This window comes from Protopterus annectens, chromosome 2.part2, assembly GCF_019279795.1.
Source record: "Protopterus annectens isolate FY-2018-M chromosome 2.part2, PAN1.0, whole genome shotgun sequence".
In the NCBI taxonomy this organism is placed as follows: Eukaryota; Metazoa; Chordata; order Ceratodontiformes; family Protopteridae; genus Protopterus; species Protopterus annectens.
In genome coordinates, this window is record NC_056730.1 from 1,114,954,102 (window position 1) to 1,114,973,054 (window position 18,953).

The window sequence follows — 18,953 nt, forward strand, 5'->3', positions numbered from 1 at the left end:
ATCTATGGAATGAAAAGTATGACCCATCAAGTTGGGCTGTTGATCATCCAGATCTCCTTAGAATGACAAAGTCAAAAAGCAGCTAAAGCTGCTAAATGGAGTTTACTGTAAAGTCCAGCAAACAAAAGAAACCATTGACAGTTTTCATAAAATCCAGTGAAAATCAAGTAATATGTCAGAACAAGCAAGCTGTTGAGTAAAAATTCTGAATTCAATAAGTTGGGCAGTTGATTATTTTTAAAGGTAATTATTCCTGTTCGCATCTTAGCATCAAATTAAATGAGAGTGATATTCCAGTGAGGCCCAAAGTCCTACCTGCATTTGACATATGTATAGCAAACTCCAGTACGTCTTTCTGTATATCCTTCTGGGCTGAGCACCTCAGGCCATTCATACCTACATGAGCCACCACTGGTACAAAATCTTATTTGTCCTGTTTAAGAGACTTTTGGGCCCTCATGATGTTACATGCTTTGGCATTGGAAAAGCAGTTATCAGCCTGTCTTTGTCCAGCCATGTGAGTGTAGAGTCAGTCTGGCATGATGGAGCCAGCAGTTACTAAGTCATTTCTACTTGGGCACACAGACTTAGTGGCAGTAGAAAGTTTGTAATGTGCAGCCTGGTGACTCACTGATGTATGTGAATATGGTAGATCTGTGATAGTGGACTGCAGCTTAGGCTCTTTAGTCATGATTTTTGGAAGCTTAGGAGGTGTTTTTTTTTTTTACAACCCCAGTGTATGTTGGTTTAGTATGATCATGTAGACGTACTGGTGATCATGTGGAGGTAAGGGTGATTATGTGGCAGTAAGGCTGATCATGTGGAGGTATGGGTGATCATGTGGAGGTAAGGGTGATCATGTGGAGGTACAGGTGATCATGTGGAAGTAAGGGTGATCATGTGGAGGTACAGGTGATCATGTGGGGGTAAGGGTGATCATGTGGAGGTATGGGTGATCATGTGGAGGTAAGGATGATCATGTGGAGGTATGGGTTATCATGTGGAGGGTACAGGTGATCATGTGGAGGTACGGGTGATCATGTGGAGGTAAGGGTGATCATGTGGCAGTACGGGTGATCATGTGGAGGTAAGGGTGATCATGTGGAGGTACGGGTGATCATGCGGAGGTACAGGTGATCATGTGGAAGCAATGGTGATCATGTGGCGGTACGGGTGAGGTTATGTGCTGCTTACTGTCACTGATTATCTCTGTACGTGGAAGGGTAGCCTCCGGGTTATGTAATTACACCTCTCACAAATTATGTTATGTAGGTCCAGTAGACCATTAGCCTGCCCTGCATTATCTGAGAATACTAAATGCAATAACGCTGGCAACAGAAAGGATTCTGGTAAAATGGGCTTCCACATATGCCAGTTGGGTCAAATTACTGGAAGCAGAAATGATATAATGAACAAATACTGAGTAAGATAAACCATGCTGTAGTAAAGATGCAGTAGACGGAGCAAAGATATACAAACACTGATGAACAACTACTTGAACCTACAGAGAGGCAAGTACGCCATGCAGTCTAATCTGAGAGTAGTGTACAGCTATAGTTTAGCGCAGCACAGCAACTCAGTATAATAAGAAGAGGACAAGGGCTGAAGGGGTAATATAAATCAAACACAGTAAGATCTAAGAGTGGTGTGTGAGTGTAGGTCACCACATTTCACAGTTAGCGCGGTAGCGTTGTCACCTCAGAGTTAGACGTTGTCCTGTTCGATTCTCAGCTAAAGCGTCTTCTGTGTGGAGACATGCATGAATAGGCGTACCTTCATTGAAGTTTTTGCATCAGAGCTGGAAAGCCGGCATGTAAAAAACTACTGCCAATCATTAGCAGACCGGAGTTCCGCTGTGGCGACCCCTAACTGGGAAAAAGCCGAAAGACACAACAAGTAGTAAGAGAGTAAGCCATGAGTTCTGTACACTGGCAGTAAGTTGAGGACTGAGCAGGTAATAAATATTACACAGTGTACTCCACAGTAACAGGCTCAGATGCCACCATTATTATGAGTGAAGGTTATCCTTGATGTCATACACCAAGCACTTCAGGGCTTGAGTGCACCAGTAGAATGGAGAGAGGATAGCCCAAATGCCACAAAACACATGCCTGAAAGAGTCAATAAGCTCAGTTGCCACACAATAGTTGCTTCTAAGATTTATCAGAGTTGGTGTGGTGGTACTTCTAATGTTTGCATGCAACCCCTGGTTAATAAATAAACACAGAAATATGCGCAGGGGTAACGTTGTGACCAAAATACATTTATGGCCTTTAGGTTCATTGATCATTAGCCAGCATGGAGTTTACCAGTGTAATTCTAAACTAGTTACTGGGCAAGCGCATATTGAAGAGTCCATCTTGCTCTGTGGTAAAGTTATCTTTCTTAAAAATAGGTTGCCTAGTTATAGGCTTATTTCATTCTTTCTTTTTATTTGTGTGCTGTCACTGAAAAATAAGAGCTAATTTTTCATGAACAGCCTCCCAAGTGCATGTGGAGCTGTTGTTCAGGACTAGAGATTTCTGGAAACCTTGTATGTTTCTTGATTTTATTTTTGCATGTTTTATAACTCCCCTAGCTGGGTGACATAATCTTCTATAGATGTCTCTGAACCTGTTATCAAACTGCTGGTTTCCTTGTATCCTTCCTCTTGTATTCATACAGTGTTACAGATGCATGTGAAAAAATAATTCATAAATGATTCTGTGTTTATAATTGAACTATCTTTTTTATGCTGCTAGTAGGCATCAATAAAAAAATGCTATGATCTGTCTTTGCTGAAGTGTTTCTTGTGATCCCAGTATACAGTATAACAAAGAGAATAGGCTGATAGATATTAGTTTTATCAACACTTAAGGAATGCTGAAAATATTGCTTTGCATTATTCTGAAGCTGCAATCACAAACCATACTTATTTTATTTAATTTTCAGATCCTAATCCCATTATCTTCTTGATTTCTACCCAACCAGCTGATGAACTTGCTTGGTAAGTAAGAGAATGACCGTGTTTATGATTTTCCAAGTACCAAGTTATGTTAATTTGTACTGCTGCCTACATACCACTTTCATGTCATCTTCATGCTGTCAGGCATTCCACCTTTATTGCACCTCTGCTGGTCAACAAGAATAAAAATGACCTTGTGCAGAATGAAATCAGCTGGGCTTGTATGCATGGAGTGGTGGTGAAGAGTCTAAAATGATAAAGCAGTATTCACTTCTTGCAGCATTTATGAAACTGAATGGCAAATTTATGTTTCAGTTGTTAAAGTAATTTATTTTACTTTATTTAACATTTGTTTACCAGTAGTGTCCGACTGAGCCAAAAAAAGGGCTGCTTCAGCAGAGGCCAGTAGAGAAAAGCTTCAAATTACATTCACAGAATCAAATATGCACAGAACAAAAATTATAAAACAATAGGTTACAATATACATATTGAACTGATATGGAGTAAAATAAATAGTTAACAATATATATATTAAATTGAGATGAATACTGCCACTATGTGGCAATGATAAATGTTGTGAATGTCATCATAATCTGTTCTACACAGTTTTTATATTACTGGAAATAATATATAGTCATATGGGTTATAGTTGTTCTTTTTTCCACATATAACATGTTTTGCTCTAACTAGATAGCATAACACAAATAAAAACTGAACTAGGCCCACAAAAATATGAAGATATTTTTCTCAGTTGCAGTTTGACATTCTTTTCTTTATTTTGTCAACAATCTTTTTATTAAGTAATCTGAAAATAGAACAAAACACAATAACATATGCATGGGATAAATGAATATCACTGTATAACAAGAAAACACAGATTAGCAATAAACCAAAAGCAATGTTTTTACAAAAGCAAAAAAAAAATCCATCTGAAAATCTACAGTAAGAATACCTAAGTAGCTGCACACATTCGTTACACATTCTTGTCTTCTAAGTACTGAAGTGACAACAAACCAGGATCATACCCATATATGTGTGCATGTGTGCCTCTGGTGTGCCTCTGTTACTGTGTAAAGTACTAACTCCTGTTTTTTCAGAATCATGGTAAACTGCATTCTTAACATGACAGCTTTATTTCACGTTATGTCTAAGATAAGTAGTTACTCCGCGTCATTATTCAGTTGTGTTGCTGCTGTTCCAGCTAGAAATAACGTTTACTAGTGCTGAAGGTTTGGTTATTGCAGATATTGAATCTGCTGAACTAAGAAAAGGATATGCCTAAATGTGACAGTAAAAAAACAGGATACAAAGTGAAGTGGAGTAATGCAACTGACAAATGATATAAACTTGGGTGGATAAGGGGAGTAGATATTGAGGAGAACTGAGGGTTAGAAAGAAGCATGCATAACTGTCTGCTTTAAATGCACATCAGGGCAACTTTAGCTGAAATGTTATACTTTTACACATTTGTAGCAAAGCAGATGGAGAAACTGTAGCCTTCTGAATGAAAGCTCCAACTGTTAAAAAAAGAAGTAATAACATTCAGATGACTTCAGCAGCCAGTTTGTAGAAGACAACTTGGTACAGAGTGTTTAGTTGAAATGAAAAGTCAGTGAAAGTTGGACTTTTGTCTCTGACTGTGCCCCAACTGACCTGTGTCTGGAAGAACCAAAGAAGGAGGACAGGACATGTGCAGTTGATGCTGTCTTTACAAGGGCAAAATGTACGGACAGAGTCCCACTGCAATTCTGCTGTGTGGCAGATGGCTGTGTATTCCAATTCTACAGCACAGCAGTTTGAAGTTTGAGCTCACTAAAGGTTGCACATGCACTCTAGCTAAGGTTCTCAGGTGGTAATGACCATGCACTAGGTTGGCATGTCTGGCAATGCAGTACACCTTCTAGCCAGCAGGGGACTGTATTTAGTAATATACAGAAAATTATTTAAATCTATAGGTTGATGCTTGTCAACTGCTCTTTCCTCTACCCCCTGTACAAGTCTGTGAACCACAGTAGGAATAGGTCTGTAAGGGAAGAAGGGTTTGGCGAATATTGGAAAACTGAGACTGGCAAATAAATGAGTCAGAGTATAAACAAAAAGCAGCTTCCACTTTCATGATACAGTCCAATAGAGTACTTACATTCTAAGTTTCACATCAACATATTTTTAAATTCCCATTGTTTCAAGGCTACATTTTCCATGTATTGTGCAGTCTTATATCTTAGATAGTTTTTAGTAATCTTCTAAAATGTCATCATATCAACTTTATGACTCCATTTCATATGCTAAGGTAGATAGTACACTATTGACAGTTAATTTTAAAGAGCGAGTGTAGAATTATTTTTGTACATACTGCGATTTCATAGTTCATAGTAGGGCACAAGGTAGTGTTGTCACCTTACAAGAAGAAGCTCTCAGTTTGATTTCTTTGGAGTCTGCATGTTCTCGCCATGTTCACTCTGGCTGCGTCAGTTTCCTTCCACATTCTAAAGGTACACAGATGGAGGAAATTGGCCATAGGTGTGAATGTGCATGTGTTCTTGTGGTGTGGAAGAGCAACTGTGGCATGGTTAGCCACCTGGTAGTGTGACCATTGGCTCTAGATGATTGTCCCTGCTGAAGTGATACCCTGACCCTATTTGTAAAAATGGGGAAAAAAAGAAGGTTGTGGGTGGATGGATACGACAGACCATATAGACTGCACACTGAACAGTTTTGTCTGAAATAATGAATGCTAACAATCATTTCTAACTACTACACAATTTAGCAGGTATTAATAAGACTGGACCAGATTTTCAAAATGCTGAACTTAGTACCATTATAATGAATTTTGACATTGCTATTGTAAACGTATGCCTTGTGGGGTTATAGTTGCCATCAGAGCATGAAATTGCCTTTTGATAATATTGCTGTGTAATAGATATATCATGCTTTTTTTTTCTTTTTCTGCATAAGCTGTTCCTGTTTGTTATCTGTCTGTCCATTTATCTATCAGCTCTACTTATTGTCATAGATTCGGAAGTAACCAAATCTGGAAATGTCAACTTTATAATGCCAGATTTCAGAACTACCAAAATAAATCCTGCTGAATATAAAAGCTAGAATATAAGATGCAATAGTAATAGTACAAAACAAGTAATGAAAAAAACAGTTAGCCCCTGCAAATTATAAATATCTAGTATAAACTACTTATGTGGTATGTGTATTTATTTTTAGTCACACCAAATTATATTTATAATATCTACAAAAATTCGACATTTGATGTCCCACAGTTGTAATTCTCAGTGTTTGTTCCAGAAGTCCTTTTTGAGACTATGTGTATTATTGTGCAGACTATGTAAATTATTGCTATTTTGTCTTCTGTTTTGGAGATTTTTTTCCATGGGATTCCAATGAAAATTGATCATCTCATCTGGGCATCACCAGTTATAGAATGTAAATACACATGTGGGGAATTTCTTTATACGAGTGGGAAAAATTAGTATGAGAGGGCATGATGTACAGTCATTAGATATAATTTTGTTGACCTTCATACTGGGGTACCTTTATTATGTTTGATTTGTGTAGTTGTTATTGCAAACAATGTATTATTTATTATTTTGACATGAATGATTAATAAACCTGTTTTGAGAAAAAAATATAAATATACAAATAAATAAAATATATTAATAAATTAATTAACTTACAGAACGATCTTCTAATTTTAAAGCACAAAAGTAAATAACTTGAAGAAAGCAATGCTAACTTTAAAGCACAATAGCAAAGTATCTTGAACTACTGGCTACCAAAAGCACGCCAAAAGTATACTTGTCTGCCTTTATCTACTTAATTCTGTTAAAGTAAGTAAGTTATTAGACTGCTCACTTCCTCATTGTGATTAAGTTACACAAAGCTGCCCTACAGTGTGTTACTAGTATTACTGTACTATGCACAGGTTGTTGTGATTAAGTTACACAAAGCTGCCCTACAGTGTGTTACTAGTATTACTGTATTATGCACAGGTCGTTGTGATTAAGTTACACAAAGCTGCCCTACAGTGTGTTACTAGTATTACTGTACTATGCACAGGTCGTTGTGATTAAGTTACACAAAGCTGCCCTACAGTGTGTTACTAGTATTACTGTACTATGCACAGGTCGTTGTGATTAAGTTACACAAATCTGCCCTACAGTGTGTTACTAGTATTACTGTACTATGCACAGGTCGTTGTGATTAAGTTACACAAAGCTGCCCTACAGTGTGTTACTAGTATTACTGTACTATGCACAGGTCGTTGTGATTAAGTTACACAAAGCTGCCCTACAGTGTGTTACTAGAATTACTGTACTATGCACAGGTCGTTGTGATTAAGTTACACAAAGCTGCCCTACAGTGTGTTACTAGTATTACTGTACTATGCACAGGTCGTTGTGATTAAGTTACACAAAGCTGCCCTACAGTGTGTTACTAGTATTACTGTACTATGCACAGGTCGTTGTGATTAAGTTACACAAAGCTGCCCTACAGTGTGTTACTAGTATTACTGTACTATGCACAGGTCGTTGTGATTAAGTTACACAAAGCTGCCCTACAGTGTGTTACTAGTATTACTGTACTATGCACAGGTCGTTGTGATTAAGTTACACAAAGCTGCCCTACAGTGTGTTACTAGTATTACTGTACTATGCACAGGTCGTTGTGATTAAGTTACACAAAGCTGGCCTACAGTGTGTTACTAGTATTACTGTACTATGCACAGGTCGTTGTGATTAAGTTACACAAAGCTGCCCTACAGTGTGTTACTAGTATTACTATACTATGCACAGGTCGTTGTGATTAAGTTACACAAAGCTGCCCTACAGTGTGTTACTAGTATTACTATACTATGCACAGGTCATTTTGATTAAGTTACACAAAGCTGCCCTACAGTGTGTTACTACTATGACTATACTATGCACAGGTCGTTGTGATTAAGTTACACAAAGCTGCCCTACAGTGTGTTACTAGTATTACTGTACTATGCACAGGTCGTTGTGATTAAGTTCCACAAAGCTGCCCTACAGTGTGTTACTAGTATTACTGTACTATGCACAGGTCGTTGTGATTAAGTTACACAAAGCTGCCCTACAGTGTGTTACTAGTATTACTGTACTATGCACATGTCGTTGTGATTAAGTTACACAAAGCTGCCCTACAGTGTGTTACTAGTATTACTGTACTATGCACAGGTCGTTGTGATTAAGTTACACAAAGCTGCCCTACAGTGTGTTACTAGTATTACTGTATTATGCACAGGTCGTTGTGATTAAGTTACACAAAGCTGCCCTACAGTGTGTTACTAGTATTACTGTACTATGCACAGGTCGTTGTGATTAAGTTACACAAAGCTGCCCTACAGTGTGTTACTAGAATTACTGTACTATGCACAGGTCATTGTGATTAAGTTACACAAAGCTGCCCTACAGTGTGTTACTAGTATTACTGTACTATGCACAGGTCATTGTGATTAAGTTACACAAAGCTGCCCTACAGTGTGTTACTAGTATTACTGTACTATGCACAGGTCGTTGTGATTAAGTTACACAAAGCTGCCCTACAGTGTGTTACTACTATTACTATACTATGCACAGGTCGTTGTGATTAAGTTACACAAAGCTGCCCTACAGTGTGTTACTAGTATTACTGTACTATGCACAGGTCATTGTGATTAAGTTACACAAAGCTGCCTTACAGTGTGTTACTAGTATTACTGTACTATGCACAGGTCGTTGTGATTAAGTTACACAAAGCTGCCCTACAGTGTGTTACTAGTATTACTGTACTATGCACAGGTCGTTGTGATTAAGTTACTCAAAGCTGCCCTACAGTGTGTTACTATTATTACTATACTATGCACAGGTCGTTGTGATTAAGTTACACAAAGCTGCCCTACAGTGTGTTACTAGTATTACTGTACTATGCACAGGTCGTTGTGATTAAGTTACACAAAGCTGCCCTACAGTGTGTTACTAGTATTACTATACTATGCACAGGTCGTTGTGATTAAGTTACACAAAGCTGCCCTACAGTGTGTTACTAGTATTACTGTACTATGCACAGGTCGTTGTGATTAAGTTACACAAAGCTGCCCTACAGTGTGTTACTACTATTACTGTACTATGCACAGGTCGTTATGATTAAGTTACACAAAGCTGCCCTACAGTGTGTTACTAGTATTACTGTACTATGCACAGGTCATTGTGATTAAGTTACACAAAGCTGCCCTACAGTGTGTTACTAGTATTACTGTACTATGCACAGGTCGTTGTGATTAAGTTACACAAAGCTGCCCTACAGTGTGTTACTAGTATTATTATACTATGCACAGGTCGTTGTGATTAAGTTACACAAAGCTGCCCTACAGTGTGTTACTAGTATTACTGTACTATGCACAGGTCGTTGTGATTAAGTTACACAAAGCTGCCCTACAGTGTGTTACTAGTATTACTGTACTATGCACAGGTCATTGTGATTAAGTTACACAAAGCTGCCCTACAGTGTGTTACTAGTATTACTGTACTATGCACAGGTCGCTGTGATTAAGTTACACAAAGCTGCCCTACAGTGTGTTGCTAGTATTACTGTACTATGCACAGGTCGCTGTGATTAAGTTACACAAAGCTGCCCTACAGTGTGTTACTAGTATTACTGTACTATGCACAGGTCGTTGTGATTAAGTTACACAAAGCTGCCCTACAGTGTGTTACTAGTATTACTGTACTATGCACAGGTCGTTGTGATTAAGTTACACAAAGCTGCCCTACAGTGTGTTACTAGTATTACTGTACTATGCACAGGTCGTTGTGATTAAGTTACACAAAGCTGCCCTACAGTGTGTTACTAGTATTACTGTACTATGCACAGGTCGTTGTGATTAAGTTACACAAAGCTGCCCTACAGTGTGTTACTAGTATTACTATACTATGCACAGGTCGTTGTGATTAAGTTACACATAGCTGCCCTACAGTGTGTTACTAGTATTACTGTGCTATGCACAGGTCGTTGTGATTAAGTTACACAAAGCTGCCCTACAGTGTGTTACTAGTATTACTGTACTATGCACAGGTCGTTGTGATTAAGTTACACAAAGCTGCCCTACAGTGTGTTACTAGTATTACTATACTATGCACAGGTCGTTGTGATTAAGTTACACAAAGCTGCCCTACAGTGTGTTACTAGTATTACTGTACTATGCACAGGTCGTTGTGATTAAGTTACACAAAGCTGCCCTACAGTGTGTTACTAGTATTACTGTACTATGCACAGGTCGTTGTGATTAAGTTACACAAAGCTGCCCTACAGTGTGTTACTAGTATTACTATACTATGCACAGGTCGTTGTGATTAAGTTACACAAAGCTGCCCTACAGTGTGTTACTAGTATTACTATACTATGCACAGGTCGTTGTGATTAAGTTACACAAAGCTGCCCTACAGTGTGTTACTAGTATTACTGTACTGTGCACAGAAATATTAATTCCACAGTATGAAAAGAATAGTAATAACACTGATTTACGGAGAAAAGCCTCCTTGCATCCTATGCGTAGGGGGCGAGAGCCTTCTGATTAACCCTCACTTAACTCTGACGTCACCCCATTTCAGAGAAAGAGCAATATTCTTAATCCGACATTTTATCCAAGGTGGTTCAAGTCATTTATTTTGACTTATTTTACTTTATTTACATTTGTTTACCAGGTGGGTGGGCTTTTCCATGGACCATTTTCAGCTACAACCCAGGCTAAATAATGAAATAATAAGAATATATATACATATATATAGAGGAGGGCACTACCCGCACCCCGATAACATTTCTGATATGTTCTTTATTGCCATTTTTTAATGTTTCACTGTAATATGACTTACTGTACTACAGTGAATTGCAGTAGTAGGTTGCACTACAAGTATGTATGTTGAGACTTGTAATCAGTGTTTGGCATTCCTAAGTTATTTCTCTATTAACGGAAAGCCAGGATTTTAGTACTGTGATATATTTCTCTGAACTCCTGGCATCCTGTGAATTACTGTTATTAATATGTGTTACAGTCTTCCCTGCACTTTTAAGAGAAGCACTGTCTTTGCCAAAGAGTTGCGGCAGTAAAGTTATTCTGTTCTAGCTAGAGATATTTCTGGCTGAATGTAATTAGTAAGTGGTCAGATAGAATTTAGTATAACTTTACAAGTGTTAACTAGTTGAAGTAATTATTGCATCCCTTATTCTTGTTGGTATGATTTCATGACATTCTGGGCAAAGAAACTAGCATTTTGAAATTCGGCATTATTCATCTCAGAATGCTTTGACTTTGAGCACGTGAGCTTGATTGGTTCAGACTCAACAAATCCTGCTTCAGTCAATTTTTGATTGTGTTAACATACATCTCCCTACTTATATATACGTAATTAATATGAATTACAGCCTGCTCTGCTCTTGTAACTAGAAGAAGTGTTGCCAGAGAGTTGTAGCAATTAGAAGAACAGGTAGACACCCCCCCCCCCCCACCGACAGCACTTCTGATATATTTCTTAGTGACACTTTTTTAAGATATTTCACTGTAAGCTGATTTCACCATAGCAGAGTAACCAAAGCAGGATTGAACTTATCAAGGTCATATACTCAAAGTCACAACACTCTGAGATGAATAATGATGAACTTCAAAGTGCTAGATTACAGTAGAATCCCACTATAATGGACTTCAAGGGGCCTGGCAAAGTAGTCAGTTATGTTCAACATCTGCTATATCCAGAGGTGGTCTTGCCAAGCACAAGAATGTACCTGCAGGGCTCCTTGCTATGGTGCTGCACCCTAGCATCAATGGGGGATCCATTTATGAAGTCCACACTGAGGGGAGGAGGGGAGGAAAAATGTGGACACATGAACAGTGGGAGGAGTCCAAAATTGTCAACAAATGCTATAATATTTTTACACGGACAGTACTGTAATATATTACTTATAAGCAAAGTAATCATTCAGTCAACAGAAAATCTTCCACTTGTTACTTTATTGTACCTTACACTGAAATTACGTGTTAGGTGTTATCAAGCTATAATATTTTTACACATATCTACTATAACGTATCAGTGATAAGCAAAGTAATCAGTCATTTTCTTCTGCACTGCATTTATTTCTGCCAGTTTAGCCACATATGCATCTAATTTGCAATGCAAGTCATCAGGAAATCTGACTTAGCTAGGTCACTGGCATTATGTTCAATGTAATGTTGCAACATTGTCAGTGCCATATCTGCTTCACATGTTGGTAGTGGAGGTGCCACTGGAACCTCATCATCACTGGATTCGTCATCCCTTTGTGCACAATCAACAGCTGCAGACTTTGCCTTAACTTCTACTACAATGTCCTGCTCAGTCAGTACAGACTCTGTCTGGACCTGCTCATCAACTGCAAGAAATTCTTCCAACAACGTAGTCTGGTCCAGGAAGTCCAGTTCTATCAGTCATTTAAAAATATTGACACAGTTAGGGCAGCTGTAGAGCTGGATGGTTTTGGATGATCATTCGTGGTCTGAATGTGCTGGACAAACCCCGCCTTCATAAAACAATTGCTGACTGTAGTAGTTATTTCATTTTCCTAAGCTTAACATGCTCAGTACAGACTCTGGAATACATCAACTGCAAAACTGTCCAGATCGCTGTTGTAAATGGCCACAATAAGTTTCCCCAAAAGTCGCTTTCTGTACAGAACTTTAAAGTTCTAGATAATTCCCATGTCACATGGCTGAAGCTGGCTGGTACATTTGGGTAACAGAAACTCCAGTTGTACTGCTTTAAGCTGTTGGGCAACAGCTGGATCATATGCTCTACAGTTATCAATGATCATCAGTACATGCCATTTTTCCTTGACAAATTTTCTTTCCAGTCCTGTTAGCCACTTGCTAAACAGACTGCCAGTCATCTATGGTTTGCAGTTGTTTCTGTACTGCACTAGCACTGACTTCACAGCCTTGAAACATTGTGGGTTGGCAGACTTACCAATGGCTAACAGGGGCAGCTTTTCAGATCCATCCATATTCACAGCAAACAATAAAGTAAGACGCTGTTTATTTCTCTTGCCACCATGGCAAGTGTCTCCTTTGAATGTCATTGTGTGGTCTGGCAGCAGCTAAAGGAACAAACCTGTTTCATCTGTATTGAAGATGTTACATTCATTGTACTGGTCTAGCAACTGTGGTAGTTTATTTTGCAGCCAATCCTTGGCCGATTCTTGCAGCATAGACCCCGATTCTCCATTCAGAATGTGGAAGATAACAAACAGCTTGGTGTTTCTCAAACTGATCCAACCAACCATTACTGCAGTCAGAGTCGCTGTGCCCATGTTCATGGGCCAAACTAGCTGCCTTCTCTTTTAATATCGCACCAGACACAAGCACATTGACTGAACACACTTGCTTTAACCAAAATAAAAGAGCATCTTCAATGTCATCATATGGAGACTCTGTATTTTCTTGCTGCTGTCAGTAAACTGCCAATAGGATTTGTATTTCATACGCTTAATCCAAATATCACTAATTGTCGACTTACTAAGACCATACTCACGAATTATGTCAGCCTGTGTTTTGTTTTTATTTTCTCTTAAAATGACAATTTCACATTTTAACTGTAGAGTTATTGAACACCTGTTTGAACTAGCTGACTTCTCCACCTTCCTCAACAGCATACACGTGTAAATATTGTGCATGCGTATTCCACTATAACCAAATAAGACAAGCCTATTGACAGTCAAGTAAAAGTGAAATTCCCTTATAAGCAAGTTTGTTATAACCGACACCTTTTCTTCACATTTATGTGAGTGTGCAGGTTGGACATGCTGACCTTCTCCATTATAGCCAAGACTCTGTTATAACCAAGTCCGTTGTAATGAGATTCTATTGTATTTGCCTACAGAGTCATGGAATGAAACTAACTACAGATTAGATGGTTGAAATGGCAGCAAATGGGAGAATCAGAAAAAGCTGAAAATTAAGATAGAAGGGAAAATAGTGGAACAGGTTAAGAGCTTTAAATATCTGGGAGGGGAAGTAAAGGAGAAGGAAAGTCTAAATAAGGGAGTCAAAGCTGGAAACAGAGGGGCTGCAGCCACCAGTCACAGATTGTCAGGGTTAGTGTATGACAGAAGAATGCCAAAGAAGCTGAAAAGTAAGGTGTACAAAACGTTGGTATGACCAGCACTACTGTATGGTACAATAACCTGTGCAGTCAAGGCAGAGCAAGTGAGGAAGCTAGAGGTGATGAAGATGAAGTGCTTGAGATGTGTGGTAGAATGCACACTGTAGGACAGATGAAGAAATGTTGACATCTAAGGAGTAGTTATGGTAGCTCCAATTGCAGAGAAGTTTGGTGGTCCAGGCACATATGCAGGAAAGCAGAAGACAATCTGATGAAGAAGAGTTGGGACATACAGGAAGAAGGCAAAAGGAAACCAGGATGTCCAACGAAGAGATTAATGGACTATGTGAAAGAAGACCTGAGACAGTCAGGCATGGCTGTCGAAGAAAGTAGGTCAGTGGCACTGAATTGAGATACATGGTGACAGTTGATGTAACACCCCAACCCTATGTACAAAATGGGAAAAACAGAGTTGATGATGATTGATGATAATGAATTGAGTAGGTAGGCTGCATCAAAGACCCTCCTAGCTATGACCCATGCCACAGACATCAACAGTAATGCAATTCCACAGTTAATTATGATGTATGGAACTAGTTGTAATAGGTAGCATCATCTTCATTGCTATAAGAAAGGACAGATATTCACGGCATGCAAAAAGACAAATGCTGACAGTAAGAAACCATGGAAGAAACAACTATGTACAGTATCTTCTGTCCACATCTGTTCTTTTCCTGACAAGAAGAGTTGGCTGATCCTTACTGAGCTTCTGCTATGACCAAGGACAAAATAAAGACAATTCAGAAAGCAGTTAATATATGCTTACAACTGATACAAGTGCTGTGATACAAACTTAATAAACATTTATTGTTATCCATAATGAAAATTTAGGACAGTCACAGGAGGCAGCACATAGAACAAGGTATATAATGCATATCTGCATATCTCAGTTATTTAACTATAGTAATGAGTAATTAAGACACATTAGATATAATTACTGGTGTGTGTGTGTGTGTGTGTGTGTGTGTGTGTGTGTGTGTGTGTGTGTGTGTGTGTGTGTGTGTGTGTGTGTGTGTGTGTGTGTGTGTGTGTGTGTGTGTGTGTAATGTATCGATATTTATTGATATGTGTCTGTGTGTGCATGTATGTGTATGCATTTGTGCACGTGCGCACGCATAGGTGTCGGTGTAATATCTGTTTATATAGCTGTGTTTATGCATGAGCGTGTATGTATTTATTTTCTTTTTATATATATATATATATATATATATATATATATATATATATATATATATATATATATATATATATATATATTGTGTGTGTGTGTGTGTGTGTGGTGAATGGGTGGGTGGGAATATATGGTTTAGTGTAAAACAGCCAACTCTTTTTTCATCAACAACTGAATACTGTTTGGTCAACAGCACATTTTGTTGATGTTTGAGGTGAAAGATCATTGTAATACTGAGGAGAGGAAATAATTCCTCTCTTCAGTATTGTACAGTCTCAGATTTGGAATATTTAAGTGGCAGGGCTTGTAGAGGTTTCAGTCCCCCACATGAGGGCTATGGGGGGTTGGGCTTTCTCCCTGCAAAAATATTTTTTGTTAGTTTGATGCATTTGATGTATTGAATCAGTCATGTGTGGTTCGCTTTTTTCCACATCAAATGTGCGCCGAATAAATGGTAGTCGACTGTTTCGGATTAATCCATACATGTGTGTGTGCATGTGTGTTTGCTTGCACACAGTATGTTGGTTCTGCTGTATGATACATAAAACCTCTTACACTATAGGTTTAGGGAAGAAGTATTATGACTACTCATCAAAAATCTTCTTCCAGTAGAGGATACTTCATTTACCATATAGCAAATCCCATATATTTTATTTACCTGTTTTTTTGTGTTTATATCATTTGAATTATTGTTTCCCGTTCACTTCAGTGAAATACAATAATTATGTAAGTTTTCTTTTGAAAAGGGTTTTATGTAGATTATTAATCCTCCACTGAACTATTGTTTTGCAGTTGGTTTTCTGCTTGTAGTCCTCAGGTAAGTTTTGCTTTTTTGTATAATGTCATTTAATTTTGTCATATTATTTTAGTAGTGCAGTGAGGGTCATGTTCATATCTGTTAGTTTTATAGTTTACTTATGTTTTTAAGTTATTATATTGTGCTAATGCTGTTTTCTTAATGACTAGTTGTGATTGTAATTTTCTTTTATTTTGCACTTATTTACTGCTTTTTATTCTGATTTGTGTACATTTCATGTAGGGATGAAAATTTATGTTGGAGAGGTTGTTTTGTGGGCTTTGAATGTATATTTTTTGCATATGTAATATTTCTTTTCTTGCTGCTAAGTGCTTAGAATTTCGAAGAATGGTTCATGACTTGCAAAGAGTACAAAACATTTTGTTGCAATCCATTTATCAGTGTCCTTTAATAGGATATGTTATTCTAAAAGCTCAATGCTGCAAGGGGTAGGAAGTTACAGGCCAGATTCAATAAAGCCTACACTAAGCATACACTAAGTGTACATGATATGCATTCAAGGACATTCTTATCACATTTTTGTGCTTTCTAGTGACTCAGAAAGATTACACAAAGTGTACATGTAGTGCACACTTTGTGTTAACCTTTTTGAATTCCTGTCAATATTTAAAGCTGCAATAATATCAGTAGGAAAACTAAAATTAGGAGGAAGGTGTGCGTTGTGTCTGTGTTGTCTTTTCACTCAGAATAGTCTACAGTTAGTGTATACTTAGTGTAGGTGTTAATGAATCTCGGGGCAGTTTTTTTTTTGTTGGTTGCATAAAATTGACATGGTGTATGTAAAGACTGTTCTTCTTGTTTTCAGTTAATTGACATTAGTACATTTATTACCCTTCGGTGGACCTTTGCAAATTGCTGACATTAAGAAACTGAGACGTCATCCAGTGCCATTCTAAAGGCCTATTTACTTGGGTTACTGGGGTTGATGTCAGTGGTTGCACTGAGGAGCCAAGCATGGTTACAATTTAGTGTAAAGCTAATATGAGAATTGCAGTTTTATTTCTGATGCTTGGCACTGATATATAGGTACCTGTCACTGTCACTTCAGGGAATACTTGGATCAGATGATTGTCTCACCTACCTAGCAATATATATCTGTAATGAGTGAGTGGGGAAGTTGATTTATTTAAGTATGAAACATGCACTTTAGATTTACCATGTTCATTTTTTTCTTATTTCATGGGACTGGCATTCAGTGGTTAGGAAACCAGTGGCTTTATATACAGGACTGCAGTCAGTGAGGGTACACGCTGTAAAGGGGTCTGGGCTTGGTTTGCAGCAGTCAAGTATACTGGGTATATAGTGAGTTTTTTTTTCTTCAGACTGGCTCAATGCCGGAATTGCAAGACCTTATAGTAAAAGTTTTGACACTGCTAAAAATAAGCCACTATTCAAAAGAAAAATAGTAATTTGCAAATATCTCTATAACACATGTCAATCATTCTTTCCAAATGGAGGCTTCATCCTCTGTACCCCCATCAACATGGGGTGCTAAGTGTCCCACATTCCTGATACATCTTTGACTGTGAGATCCTGCTATTTGAAGCAAAATTAATATTGTGATATAAGGCAGTGACCTTAGACTTAGTATACATATATATATATATATATATATATATATATATATATATATATATATATATATATATCCCCATCTTTTGCACAACTATTTCTGCACTTTTTAGGATTTCTGTTATAGCCCTTTGACTTTCAGCAGGCACCCTTTCTGCATATATTAAAATTGCTCATTTGCCTTGAAAACATACTCAGATGAGTGGACTGCTTTTCAGCTAGCAGCTGTCAGATGCACCCTATAGGAAACACTTTTTCCAGCTTACTAGACAGATTACAGAGATTTACCAGCTGTTTCTTATTTATCTCTGTCACCGTTTTCTTTTACAGCATAGAAATATTTGCCGTCTTCAACAGTGATCCAACCTGTTTGTAACAAATGGTAATATCCTATTTCTATTTGAAATTCACTTTAAACATAAGTGTCATGTGTCGTATGACATGATTTCAGTACTCTACTGTTATTATGGCAGTAACACCAAGCACATAGTGTTAGTGTTTGAATAGTTACAGCCCCTAACGCCCCTCAACCCTTCCATAATATGTGCACTAACTACACCACACTGTCTTTGGACTATTACTACCCATAATTCCTAGGAGTTCGGTACAATATTTGCTCAGGATTGTAAGCATGGATTGTCTGTCAGTTTGCAGAAGGAGCAGATCAGATATCCAGGTCGGTGTGTAGTATTCAGGGCTGCACTTGACATTACTGCCATAGTTAAATAAGGTCATAGAGAATCTAACATGTCAGTTTCAGGTACGAACAGCATAAACCTGACCTTAGTTTCATTCAAAATTATGATTTTGCAATCCCAGACATGCACTCACCTCACGTTATGTATGATGTGATTATTTTCTGTGCCCTTGTTCCCAATTCATATTTCTTGAGCAGTACAGCTGAGCAATGACGGTTAGAACTATCAAACACCCAAGACATAACGATATATTCCCTTAATATATCTTATCAGGAATTATGAAAGGAACTAGTTCCTTGTGTATGTGCCATAAGCTTGTCAGTGTAAAAAAGGAGTGTATGCTTATGTAATGACTCACCTGAATATTTACTGTAAACTGCATGAAAGCTACTTTGAAAGCTACATGGGTGTAAACATATAAGCTAACAGCTGCATTAATCAAAGATAGAGACATCTTAAACAAAAATCTAGTTTGTTTCCACAACATCCAAGGGATCACTCAATGGCTAATGGAATAACAGCAGCAGGTTTATTGCTGAGCGCTTTCGTGATGTAG

At 38.0% G+C, this 18,953-nt stretch overlaps 1 protein-coding gene across 13 annotated transcripts in view; it reads left to right on the forward strand.

Annotated features, from left to right (window-relative positions):
• PIP5K1B (phosphatidylinositol-4-phosphate 5-kinase type 1 beta) overlaps positions 1-18,953 on the forward strand; it is a 1,685,295-nt gene that overhangs the window by 588,633 nt on the left and 1,077,709 nt on the right. For 11 of the 13 annotated variants that reach the window (XM_044064336.1, XM_044064340.1, XM_044064338.1 and 8 more), the window contains one exon: positions 2,932-2,986. The exons of 1 other annotated variant lie outside the window; for it this stretch is intronic. The gene's annotated coding sequence lies outside the window, so the exon portion shown is untranslated. Of the gene's footprint in view, positions 1-2,931; positions 2,987-16,102; positions 16,128-18,953 lie in introns of all 13 variants that reach the window. One more of the 13 variants, XM_044064337.1, reaches the window with a different exon arrangement.